This window comes from Vanessa cardui, chromosome 22 (assembly GCF_905220365.1).
Source record: "Vanessa cardui chromosome 22, ilVanCard2.1, whole genome shotgun sequence".
NCBI lineage: Eukaryota > Metazoa > Arthropoda > Insecta > Lepidoptera > Nymphalidae > Vanessa > Vanessa cardui.
This window is the reverse complement of record NC_061144.1, coordinates 5,861,060-5,874,700: the sequence shown is the minus strand read 5'-3', so window position 1 is coordinate 5,874,700 and position 13,641 is coordinate 5,861,060. Positions and strand designations below refer to the sequence as shown.

The 13,641-nt window shown below is 29.0% G+C and overlaps 1 protein-coding gene across 1 annotated transcript in view; it reads left to right on the top strand.

Moving 5' to 3' along the window:
- The first annotated feature begins 1,190 nt into the window (after positions 1-1,190).
- Positions 1,191-13,641, top strand: part of LOC124539343 (paired box pox-neuro protein) — a 63,481-nt gene continuing 51,030 nt past the window's right edge. Inside the window, exon 1 of the mRNA XM_047116706.1 lies at positions 1,191-1,457. The gene's annotated coding sequence lies outside the window, so the exon portion shown is untranslated. The remainder of the gene's footprint in view (positions 1,458-13,641) is intronic.

Sequence of the window (13,641 nt, the reverse complement as noted above, 5' to 3'; positions counted from 1 at the left end):
TGATATTAATCTATGATATTCGTTATGGTTTCGTGAAAATATGGCGTTTCATCGACGAAACTGTTAAGGGAACTTTGGAAGTGAAATCAAAATAAATATATGTATTTAAGTGGAATAGAATATTATAAATAAAGATATATTAAATTTAAAATAAACTTTATTCAAGTAGGCTTTTATAAGCACTTTTGAATCGTCATTTTACAATTTAGTAAAGCTGCCACCGGTTCGGAAAGTAGATTCTACCGAGAAGAACCAGCAAGAAAATCAGTACTTATCTTTTTCAACATTTAAATTAATACATTGTCAGTACAAAAAATACATACAGTCATGTCATGTCATACATTAATCAAGAATGATTAGTAGTGTACTTACATAATAGCTGAGCTATTAGAAAATAGCATGGAATACGAAAGATTTTAAGATAAGATCTAAGATTTTTTCATCTTTATTTTTCTTTTATTGGAATAGGCTTTATCTCCTTAATATTGTACCTTCGATCGACTTACCTACTACTGTGACTTTCGTATGATAAAAAAAAAACAAACAATCAATTTTAACACTCCATAGGTAATTATTGTTTTTAAATTGTGTAACTTTGGCTTATACTTTTATTTATTAATTTCAATAAATTAAATAAAAAATATATTTTTAAAATGGGCTCACTTTCAATAAATATATTTGTGTATTTTGGCAACTAATTTTATATATTCGTTTGAATATTGAATATATCTTATAGACTCTACATTTATTTATACGCAACTAAAACCAACTATATCCTCGAAGAACATAATAGCACCCTTCTAATAGAAACCGTTTATATCTACTCATACCTACTGGTATTAAATTTTACAAACGTTTATCTTCCCGCCCAGATGCGCCGAAAACCAAACTCATAAAACTATCTGGTTGTTCCTTATTACAATGGCATAAGGTATATTATCAGATATCACAACTGAAGAGCAATTTTCTAAATGACAACCAGATAAGCTTGACCTTTGATTTGTCTCCAAAATACCCCGCGCGGTTCTAATATATTATAACATAATAGAGGAGGTAGAGCTCAAGTAAAGCGGTTAAGCTAGTAGGTACGGTAAGTGTGAAGAAGCTAAGAGGTGTATCGGTCCCCTCCGTTCCGTGCTATAGTAGGCGGGGCTCCGGACACGCTCCACACCGTTACAAGTGATCCACGCACCGTCACGAGCTTACGTGCCGGGCACTGGACGCCCCGATTCGAATTCTAATTTCAAATTTTATTTTTCATGTGCCAGTGTTTTATCTTTATATTGTGATAGACGTGTAAAAAGGTTCTATTGATTTAGTTTCTTTATATTTGGACTTTATTTTGAGTTTGGTTTTGGACATTTTTTTTTTATTTGCCATTTGTTTTGATGATGTAAAGACTGTTCGTTATACAGCTGTATAACGACATCAGAAATATTTGGCGACATCTATACAAGGTAAGTTCAAATAATGTAAATTTTATTTAATAAAATTAAAAATAATTGTAATATTTTTTATTTGTAGGATTTGAAATATAATATTTTTTTTTAAATATTATGATTGAATATTTTTCAAAACTTATATATTTATTAGCATAATAAATGCCACAGAGTTAACATAATTCTACGTTCAGGAAAAGACATCAACGAGAGTATTGTTGTAAAACGCGTTCATAATTTTGTATTAAAGTTTAAATTCTTATAAAAAAGGTTTTATACGTTAAATACATAATTTATTGTTTAGACTTTTTTATATATCGTTCTTAACAGATACTAATTAGCTATCATTTGTGTTAATGTAATTAAAACAAAAACTTAATAACTTTTAACGTCCATAAATATGGCTGTATATACTCGTACTTGTTTTATTTTTAATATTAGCATTCAAAGAATGACGGAATATATTATCTATGAATGCAAGTTTTTTATAAATAAAATGCAAATATCTTTATGATATGTAGTTTAATTATAGTTTATTATACCATTTATTGATTATAATAGAATATTCTTAATTAGTTGATTAAGGCTGTACGTTCTATATTACATCCTGTGATTATTGCAAGCTCAATTTCAATGCACTAAGTTGTTTTCATAGAACACACATTAATTATAATAGCATCTCACTCTTTTATCAAGCTATCCCTCTCACAAAATTGTTATTTAACTAATTATAGTCTAAACTATTAATAATATACAAAATACATTTATAATACAATACAATAAAGATATATTTTTATACTGTTTTATTTAAAAAGTTAAAGAGAACAATTGAAGAAACACGTAAAAAAATTACGGGGAAGGCTCTTATATTCTCTGGCTAGCTTTGAACAGAAAAACATAATTCACTTAGTTAATAAATTGAAAGCTATGTCCGATGGAAGTCATTTATATTAATTAAAAATATGCTTTATTCAAGTAGGCTTTTACAAGCACTTTTGTATAGTCATTAAACAACTATATTAAGTGAAGCTACCACCGGTTCAGAATAGACTCTACCAAGAAGAATTAATCATAACATAATAACAATGAAATAATTAAATAATAACATTTTTAATTTACACTCAAAATAGCGCGCGAGAGTGTAATCATGCATATTATAAAAATGACTAATTATTAAGGACTTGTCTATTCGTTTTTAAAAAAAGAACTATAATAATGCAAACTTAGAACAGATAAACATATTATATTTTTTAATATTCTATGTATGTATTAAATTATGCTTAATATATTTATTAATATAATAAACCAAGACCCTGCTCACATTATTATGACAATTAACAATAATAATTACACTAATAAATGTATGAAAGTATGTTTTAAAGAAATATATTCCTATCGTACCTCATTAAGAGATTTTAATGATCTATATTAATTTATAAGAATAATTATAATATTTCTATTTATACTTTAATTATGCCTATTACAAATGTACGTATATCTCGCATTCAATAGACACCATTATTTGAATTTATTAAAACATTCACAAAGTAATGGCTTATTTTATCCTATAATACCGCCCCGGTTTCGCCCAAGTGGGTACTTATAATGACGTCATCACTCATCGTATACGTTTTTATAAATATACTTACATTTATATAATACTAGCAATCCACGCGAGTTTACACGGATACTTTATATGTATCGTTATATTATGACCAAATTACTATAATAAATTATAGTCTATGTGTTATTCTGATGATCTGATCCATCCAGTAGTTTTTTTTGTGAAAAAGTAACAAACATACATACATCTATCCTCACAAAGTATTTATAATATTAGTAGGTTATATATTGACTGGATAAAGCCTCTTGAACAACGGGTCTAGAGGCTTGATGGGTCAATAAAAAGTTATTTGAGTTATCTGTTGGAATATTCTTAAAAGCAGTTGGAAGTCTGGCAGGAAAATGTGTGAAGCTGATCTCCTGCCGTGTTACATTTGACGTCTAATCGTAATAGGAAAATCTGGAAATAGAGATTACCTGTGTTTATACAGACTTGTGCACTACAACTAGTCTCTTTCCCCTTCGAACCCGCCGGAAATTAAATCGATTAGGAGAACATCATCAATACATATCTACTGATAAATACTTAATACGACAAAATTTACTCATTGTGAATACAACCTTCACGGAACATTATCATTAAAAAATAAAAAACAAAGTTGCTTGCCGCTGTCTGTCTCTATGGTCTTAGATCTTTAAAATTACGCAACGGATTTTGATGTGGTTTTTTTTTAATAGAAAGACTGATTTGAGAGAGAGAGATTTTTGTATATAATACAGTAATGAAACACTGATAATTTTAGACGTTTCTAATGTGATGTCGTTAGTAAACAAATTGAGTAGAATATTTAGCATCAATATTCCATAACAAGACTCTACCGCGGATATTTAATCGTTCTAATTATTATGGTCTAATTATTTTGTTGAATAAAACACAAATAACAGACAGAAGTAACAGTTTATATGTGTAGATCATAAAAATGAATCGAGCTTATATTTTATACCTTTATTAAGGATATATAAATTTAATTATGATGATTATGTCATTTTGTTTGAGATGCAGTACTTATTTCTGACTTATTTCCGGTCCATGTCGGGATAATCTATTATTTACCGGCGCTAACTTAAGTATATACCTACAATCCAAAACAAGATCACTTTGATTGTATTAAGGTTGATAATGCTTTGTAATTAATAAAGAATTAATAAAAAATAGGTATTTTTGGATTATTGAAAAGTATAGATATCAACAATGGAATAGTTATAGGCATAGGCTCTTTTAAAATTCTGTGATACTATGATATTTGGTGTAAGTACAAGTATCATTTGTATCTACCTTTATATCAGAGTGTGTAATGTATATTGTTCTTGATAATGCTTTCTAGAAGTTGATCACAAACTAAATAACTATTTACTATATTTTAATACGATATAATAAGATTACAAATATAAAACTCCAGAAAAAAATATGTAAATTTTTTAACATAAACCATAGACACAGAACGAGTAGACATAACTAATATAGGTTGTACTATATATGTATATGTGATTGTTTTATAATATAAAATAATCACCGAATAAAGCCATTTTAAAAACATATTATCACCAATAATGGTTCAGTTATATTCCTTTCATTTAAATATGCATCGGAATGAAACGTTTGATATTAATATTTAATATATTAAAATATATTCTAAAACTTATTACACAAACATTGAATTTTTTTGTTACAAATAAATAATACATGTCTGTACAGGAATTTCAATTGCAACTAGTATCTTCAAATTCCTTATAACTGTTTGCGAAATGTTTTAAATATTGCCTTTTTTCTGCTACATTTATTGCGAATAAAAATGATTATCTTGTTATTGAGTCATTTTATATGAAAAAATAATAATTACCCTAGTTACTACACTTGTGACGTCACAGCGGTAAAATTAAGACTGTTGGATTTGAAAAAAAATTTCCATCAGATAGTTGATAGTAATATCAAGAAAAAAATATAAACGTTATTGAAATAATAAAGGAAACTTTTGATTTACACGATACATACGATTCGCTAATAGCTCTGCTGTATTATAAACTGTTAACAAATCTTCAATAACACATATTTATTTATTAAGTAGTAGAACCTACGGCTTTATCCGCGTAAATTTTGTCAAGTTTATTTAATATTGCCCCCTCAAGGGGTAAATCAAAAAAGTAGTCTAGACCCATCCTGGGGCTCAAACTACCTCCATTACAAATTTCATATAAATCGATTCAGCGGTTTAAGCTTGAAGAGTTAACAGAATTTTGCATTTTTAATTTTAGTAGAGACACAAAACTACGTCAACACTCTGTATTTTTATATAGAGAGAAAACTCTTTAGTCCTCTTGTAAAAGGAACGCGTTAAAGATATCTTTGCCGGTTTTGTAGAACCTCTACAAAACCGGCAAAGATATCTTGTGCAAATTACATCATACACACAACTTTGGCTTAAAACTAATGAAATCTTCTAAGAGTAATTGTTAAAACTTTACATAAAATAACATGAATATCTCACATGAACGGTATCAGTAATTTTTTTATAAAACATATGAAACGATATACCTCTTTATAATAATAGCACGATGTTACTGCAGCTTTTTAGCCTTGAAGCATTTATAAACAGTCATCTCCATTAACGTGGCTGATTACGCTAAATAATACAATTGGAAAATACATTCTACTTGCAAGATCCGGCAATAAACTCGCCAGGGTAAGCCTTTTAAAAGAAATTACAGTATTCACGGTAATTATTGTTATAAAATTGACTATTCTATCCATTAGTTATTCACAATTATATTTACACATCCTGTATAAAAGTACTGAATATTATTTCCACGCTTCTTACCAATTATTAGATGTTGTAATATTTTTTATGACTAAAGATAATACTTCAAATACAAAGCATCCGTGAAATTGTATTGTTATGATTTAAGCTATATAATTTAATTCAATTAAAAACATAATATTGAGAACAAGTTAAAAACAAAGCAAATTAACGTCAAAGCATTAATTAAAAATAATTATTGTAACACCATGTAATTGCTCTAATTGTTTTACAAATTCAAGCAATGTGTGTAGTGCTATGACCTGCTGAGATTCAGCACTTCTAATAAAAACTTAAAAATAAAATTGTAACATAAATTAAAATAGTATTTATTCCAAAAACTCTAAGGTTCGTTTTTAAATGAAACGACACTTTTGATCTGGTTTTCGAAAATCGTGTTATAACACAAGCGTTTAACAGACCTAGAGTTATTTGGCGTAAACTGCGTTTAATTTTTAACACGCAATGTTTAAGTTTTGTAATTATATGTGATTAAAAACTGTAAAACGCGTCTAAAAATGCATTAATGCTATTTCGAAAGATATAGGGTTAAAGTAGAAGCTTATCTAATAAAACTTCTTTGAGCACTATGAGAATAGTTATATTTTACTCACAAGTATGAATTTCGGTGTAACTATTATAACATTTTAAATGGGTTTTAATGCTGACATTTCAAATATGTCAAAATTTATTTTTGTGATATAAAACCTTTTTTACATAAAATACAAATGTTGTCAACTACGAGGAAGTTAATGTATTTTGATCTTAACGAGATTGATGCCGCTTACCGACTATATCAACATTACAAGTACTGGAATAGAAATGATACATTAATTATTTTGTCTATATAATTCGAGTGATACACTTTTTAAAGCTACGATATTAGCAGCGCGCTTTCTGACAATTGCGCTGTCAAAGTGACAGTTAATATTGTCGTTAAGTTTTGTTAAATTCTAATGTTCTGCGTCCTGGCCATAAAAAAAATAGAAAAAAGAAATTAGCAAAAATGGTCAAGGTGTTCACGCGTGATGTCGTGACCAAGGGAAGTAGGACTCATTTTTTATAGAATAGTTATTAACACATGTATCACACATATAATTGTATCCAGTGGTATTCAATCTTATACTTGTAATACAAAGTTATTTTATTTGTAAACCGAAATAATGATAAATGTAATATGAAATATTTTTGCAAACATGGCCGACGGCTTGATATCCGAGACCTAGTAGAGCACAAATAGGTTCAATATATCAAATCGGATATCAAAAATAATCTGCTGCTAAACAATGATTACTTTTTCCTGATCTATACTCTTTAAGCTTTGTGTTCGCTGTAATGGACTTGCAGTATATTGTACTTGGTATTTATCTCGTTACCGAATTGTGTTATAGTTGAAAATATTTTACTTGGTAGTAGAGCTTAGTACAAACTCATCATATTATATCCTTAGTATCGATGTGTTCCGGTTTGTAGGGTTAATCAGCTAGGGAAACTACAGACCCAAAAGACATAAAAGCTCTAAATGCTGTTGACTTTCTAACTGCGTCTTCAAGACATTACAGAATTCGCCGTTTTTTAAGTTGTGTATTTTTAATAATGCTCGTCACTTGTTACATTGCCTTATGCTTATTTTCTTTTCTACTACAATCATACCCTCAAATTTAAACCTATAAACAATATAAAAAACAAAGTCTCAATGACTTTATTTCACCGAAGAACTTCTTAAGTCTACGATGTTTCTTTCCAAAGGGATGATTGATTTATTTAAAGTAAAGTAACAGCCTGTAAATTTCCCACTGCTGGGATAAGGCCTCCTCTTCCATTAAGGAGAGGGTTAGGAACATTTTCCACCACGCTGTTCCAATGCGGGTTGGTGGAATGCACATGGGCAGAATTTCGATGAAATTGAAGACACATGCAGGTTTCCTCACAATGTTTTCCTTCACCGCCTAGCACGAGATGAATTATAAACACAAATTAAGCACATATAATGATGCTTGCCTGGGTTTGAACCCGCAATCATCGGTCAAGATGCACAAGTTTTAACCACTGGACCATCTCACATTTATTTATTGATAGTCAATTTGATAAATTATCACAAAAATTATAAGCAAGGCATATAATATTGTATAAGTAGTACACTTGTACTGTTTTTACTTCACTACATAGTATAAAACAAAATCCTTTTCTCTGTCCCTATATCCCAACGTATGCTTAAATGTTTAAAGCTACGCAACGGATTTTGATGTGGTTTTTAATAGATACAGTGATTCGAGAGGAAGGTTTTTGTATGTAATACATGGACGATATAGCAATGAGACCCTGATAATTTTAGAAGTTTCAGTAGTACATTTAGTATCAGCTATGCACCCGAACGAAGCCGGGGCGAGTCGCCAGTTTTAAATGTAAAAAATGTATTCTCATAAAATAATTCTAACTCCAACTTAAGGCACTGGTCATCCTTCTCACGAACCCCAGCGAACGTTTTCGTGTTATTGGCGTATAAATCGTACGAGGGTTAAAATTTAAACCGCGTATAATATTGCATGCCTAGTTCACCGTGTCACTTTTAGGGCTAAAATTATTTGTTTGATTTATTTGTATTATATTTTTATAAGTTGCGACGGCATTGCGGTTTCTGAGGCACGAATATTTAATTTATGAAACGCTGAATTTTGATAAGATTCTGAGTACTTTTTATATTTTTGTTTTAATGGTTGATGCTAAACTGTATTGGGAAGTCGTTTGTGTTATGAACTATTTATTTTAATATATTATATATAAATTAAAAAATAAAAATTACTGCACACAGTACGATCTCTGGTTCGATTTGCAAGAAACTAAGATCAGTTATACGTTGAGCCACTGCTCCGATTAAATAATTAAAATTAAGAAATAACCTATGAACAGAAGAACCTGTTTAGAAGAAATACAAAATCCAAAGTCAAGGTTCAAAGTGTTTTTATAATCCAAAGATTTCGTTTAGCGTTGAAATCAAAATCTTCATGCGAGAATTGATATTAGTTACAGATAATTTATCGATTAAAGACAAAAAGTTATAAATAAAAATATTTGTTAAATGAAATTAAACTATAGAGTATAAGTATAAAAAAGAAAACACTATTGTGACAACTACATATTATTTTTTCTTTCAAGCTGTAACGTTTTCGATTTCGACAAACAAAATCGATTTTATTTTTTAAAAATCGAATAAAATATTTTCTACCATAAATAATTATTTCATGTTATTGGTAATTAATTATTATCAAACATAAATAACATTTACCATATTTACATGTTTATCATTTTAGTCTAAGCTAATTAAGCGCTTGAATTATCAAATGTCGTCTAATTTACATGAGAAAATCATAAATTAATTAACTTTATTCTTCTGTTGTGACAGCGAACGGTAGCTATTTCATTCATTACTGAGACCACATAATTGAAATTCTTTATAAGAACATTACCGACTACGATATCATCGATTTTACTTTGATATATCATTCGATCAATTTTGATAATCGATTAATTTCAAAACCTCATCGAGTACAGTTTAAATAAAAATATACTTTATGGTCTAGCTTTAAAATTTAAAATGCTATGATAATATTTTATTTGGAATGTACGTCGTGAAATATAGTTTCATAATTGTTCGTGCTAGAATATAACGCGTCAATCGATTTCGCAACTGTTCAAATATGGTATGGTTTTTATAATTTATTACCTGTCACTTTATTAAAATTATATATTTATTGAGTTTTTATAGGAGTTTCATTTAAGTTTTTCGGCTATGGATTACATTGCTTCTTTTGTTCAATTAAGATTGAAATTATAGCAATAAAATCGGAATTAGATTTACGTACAATAATATAGCCTAAAAGGCTTTAAACAGTCAATAAAAAAATAGGTTTGCATTATTTTAAGATTTTAATCAGTTCTTTTAACCATTCTGACATTACTAACGTCTTTTCAAAAATTTAATTGTTAATTGCAAAATACATTTTCTAAGAATATTGAAATATTGGAGTAACCTGGACAAAAATATGCCGTTTAATGGCCTCAACTGATTGTAGGGTTCAATTTTCACCCAGGGAAACAGAACTAGTCACATTTAAGGGGAAAATGTGACTACATTTTTACCACGACAATTCTTGGTTTTAATTTGTAGAGGTATTGGGTAGCTATTGACATTTTGTCGTTTTATGTTAACTAGTGCTCGCAAAGTATGTAGTTTGTTTATTTTTTTTATAATTCTAATATATTTCTATTGCTTATTTTATAAAAATATTAGCTTTCTGCACTCCACTCCACATATACTTGAATAGTGCCAAATTTCATACACCTTCGTCAGCGTGTGTTTAGTAAAAGGGGTACAAAGTTATTGCTTCACGTATTAATATTTAGATAAATATTATGATTTAGATAAGGATACACCGTTGCCTGACGGTAATACCATTTGAGATACTCAAAATTTATATAGAAATGAAATTCACAAGTACAATTGGCAAAATAAAAATTTCAAATTTTCGCTTTGTAAATATGCAGGCTTTTGATTGTTTAAATTGTCCTTAAATATTGTTTTATATATGAAATTGCAAAACATATTCACGTAGTAGATTTCGACACCTAATAATATTCATTCAAAAGATATTTCGAATATAGCAACATCTATTTGTGAATGTGTAACACCGATAAATAACAAAATTATTAATTAATATTAAAATATGAAGATAAATGGATCATTTGAATTAATTCAATTATTATATGCTACACATTCTCTGATAGATTAGATAGTGTTATAAAATATCAAAATCATTTGCATAAGATTTTTATTTATCGACTAAAAATTTCATTATTCATATTTATGGTTTCCGTTATAGATGTAACTTTAGATGTGAAGAAATGTGTTGTTTACTAAGTCTAGTTGTAGCTTGTTTTTTTTTTAATTGGACGTTCAAAAATGTAGTTTATCGTATAAAACTATTATGCCTAACCAATTGTTATTTAATGTGTGTTTTAGATTTCAGATACCTTATAAAATATCTTGGAAAAAAGTGTATAAAAAGTTACATGCCTAGCGATGTTTTGTAGATATATAATTTTAAATTATCAATTAAATTAACAATTCGCTTTTAAACTTATCAGAAAAAGAATTATGTAATTTGTAAAAAAATATGTATTACTAAATTGTTACATTAACGTATAAGTATTACATAATAGACAAAAAATTAGTAAATGATTTATTGACGACCGTTAATATCGTGGTCATCAAAATTCTCGCCACGAATATTACCGTGTGCGTTGCAATTTTAACACAAATTAGTTGCCTCGCGTCTCGTTGAAATAATTAGGATCGGTGGGACAGCGTAATGACGTACGATCGAATAACAATATCTGGTATGAAGACGTTATTTAGCGTCCGCCATTTTAATTTTCGTCGTCCTCAGTGATGATACATCGGCTCTTTATCAGATGGCGTGTGCCGCTTGCTGTAATTTTCTTTAATACTGACCTTATTGAGATGATAACTTTTTTTATTTTAATTTAATTTTTTATCGTTCTCTTTAAAAGCGGTGAACTGTTGTGATATTTAGGCTTGTCGTAATTAGCAATTATTATTGCTATTATGATTATTTTTTGTTAGTACTGTATAATATATTCGTAATACGTATTTTCTGGAAATATATTATGTCTTAAGAATTATAATCTTATTAATTAAACAATGCGATATAAGTATTTAATAACATTTTTTTGCTCATAACATTCTGCGCAACAATTTTATTTTGCATATAAAAATGGTAAAGTATGCCTATTGATAAAACAAGAAACTTCATGAAAGAAGTTGATCGATGAAATTCCTATTTAAGTTAAGTTATTTAAGTTTCAATAATAGAGTTATTAATAGGGTTATATTCAATTGAACCATAGTATTAACACATAATTTTTCAAAAGTAATAATAATTTACTATACTATATTATTTTCACCTAGATAAAGTACTAAATTTTCACATACCAGCGAACACTTAGCGCTTACGAACACAGTGCAAAATTAGACATCTGTCAAGCATAGGTATTAAGTAGACTTAAGCTAGTAAATTCTTTTGTAATGAAACGTGCGTTTACAAATTGATCTATTTATGCCTTATTACTTCTGCAAAGTATCCTCATTATCTAAAATGGTCAGTATTTAATGGCCATAGCTACTGATTTACAAAGCTTTCGTGGAAAATACCGCAGCAGTTGCACAACGCGCGTGTCATCGCTTATTACGAATATTTTTTTCTCCGCAATCTACCAGTCAGAGACCCTTAAGTACCTGTATTTAGCACCTCTTCAGTTTCTCATTTATTCAAATTAAGTGGAGCTTCATTGACATACGATGCTACAGAAATGCCTTCAAGCAATACCTATTTTTATTCCATCGTCAAAATTATCCACGACCTTATTACTCTGATTTAAGTTCTAATATCGCTTGAAGCTGACGAAATTAGCGGCAAATTTCGTCAATAAAATTAAACGTAACATTTTCCGACAAAACCATTCCTTTCATACCAATGGATTTCCATGTAAGAGCGAAAGGGAAGACGATTTCAATTCGTGCGTTCATTGTAAGCATATTGGAAGCTAATTACAGCGAATTACAGGGATGGTGGAAGGTGCGAAAATTGAGTGTAAAATGAAACGGCTCATCAACATCTCATTATAGAGTTGTTAAGCGAGGACACGCGATATGTTCGGAGTTTAACACCCCTGAATTGATTACACGTCTCATTACCACCTTAGCAAATTTCCGCTGGATAGTATTATGCGGTACTAAAGATGTGTTAAAAACCCCAATATATTTTACCGCTTTAAAATATTTTAATTATATAATAATACTTGATGTTTTACTACTTCAAAAACACGCCGCGGTACGAGTTAATTAATAAAGATATAATTAAATGCTTAAAATCATCTTTGTACATGATGAAATAAAATGTATTTTCTTAATAGCTTGTGTTAAATCAGTTGGGTGGAACTGCTGAAATGGCGTATGTTTCCATTCTCATATTTTACTCTCTAATACGTAAAGATACATTATTTTAATCGATTAGTATTGGTAATCGTTCTAATTGTGAACAAATACGTATAACACTAGTTTCCGGCTTTGCCCGCATGTAATTGAAGCGGAGCAGGTATCTATGTCATTTTGTGTATTCTTGACAAACAATTCCTGATGATTGGGGAGTTTAGATGTGCAACAAACAAATTTAGTCTTTTATATCATTAATGGTACGATAATCTATTTTCTTACAGGTTGTTAACAACACATTTCTTGATTTTCGATTCATACTATGTAAACTGAACAATTATCTACATCATACATTTCATTTACCTTTCTTAATAACCTGACCAAAAAAAGATGTAATCAAATGATAATCGAAATTTAAATCAGTATGTCTCTCCCGAAATTACTATGTGCATATGGTGAAACAAAATATTTTCTACAACAAATAACGTACAGGGACCAATCTGTATCATCTAAAGACACACACTAAACAAACATTAAAATATATCCAGCTGTTTGAAAGAAGTTCGACGACACACAAGAACAGAAAAATTATATACAAAGTTATATACATATGCATAGTTTGTAAATACCATCTATGGCAAAGGATGTCTTGTCTTCACTAACTTAGCAGTTTGTATATTATATTTTCAAAGACAAAGTGACTTCCACATTAAAAGTCCTTTAATTCTTCCGCATATGAGTTAATTTTTAATAATATTTTTTTGCAGTCGTT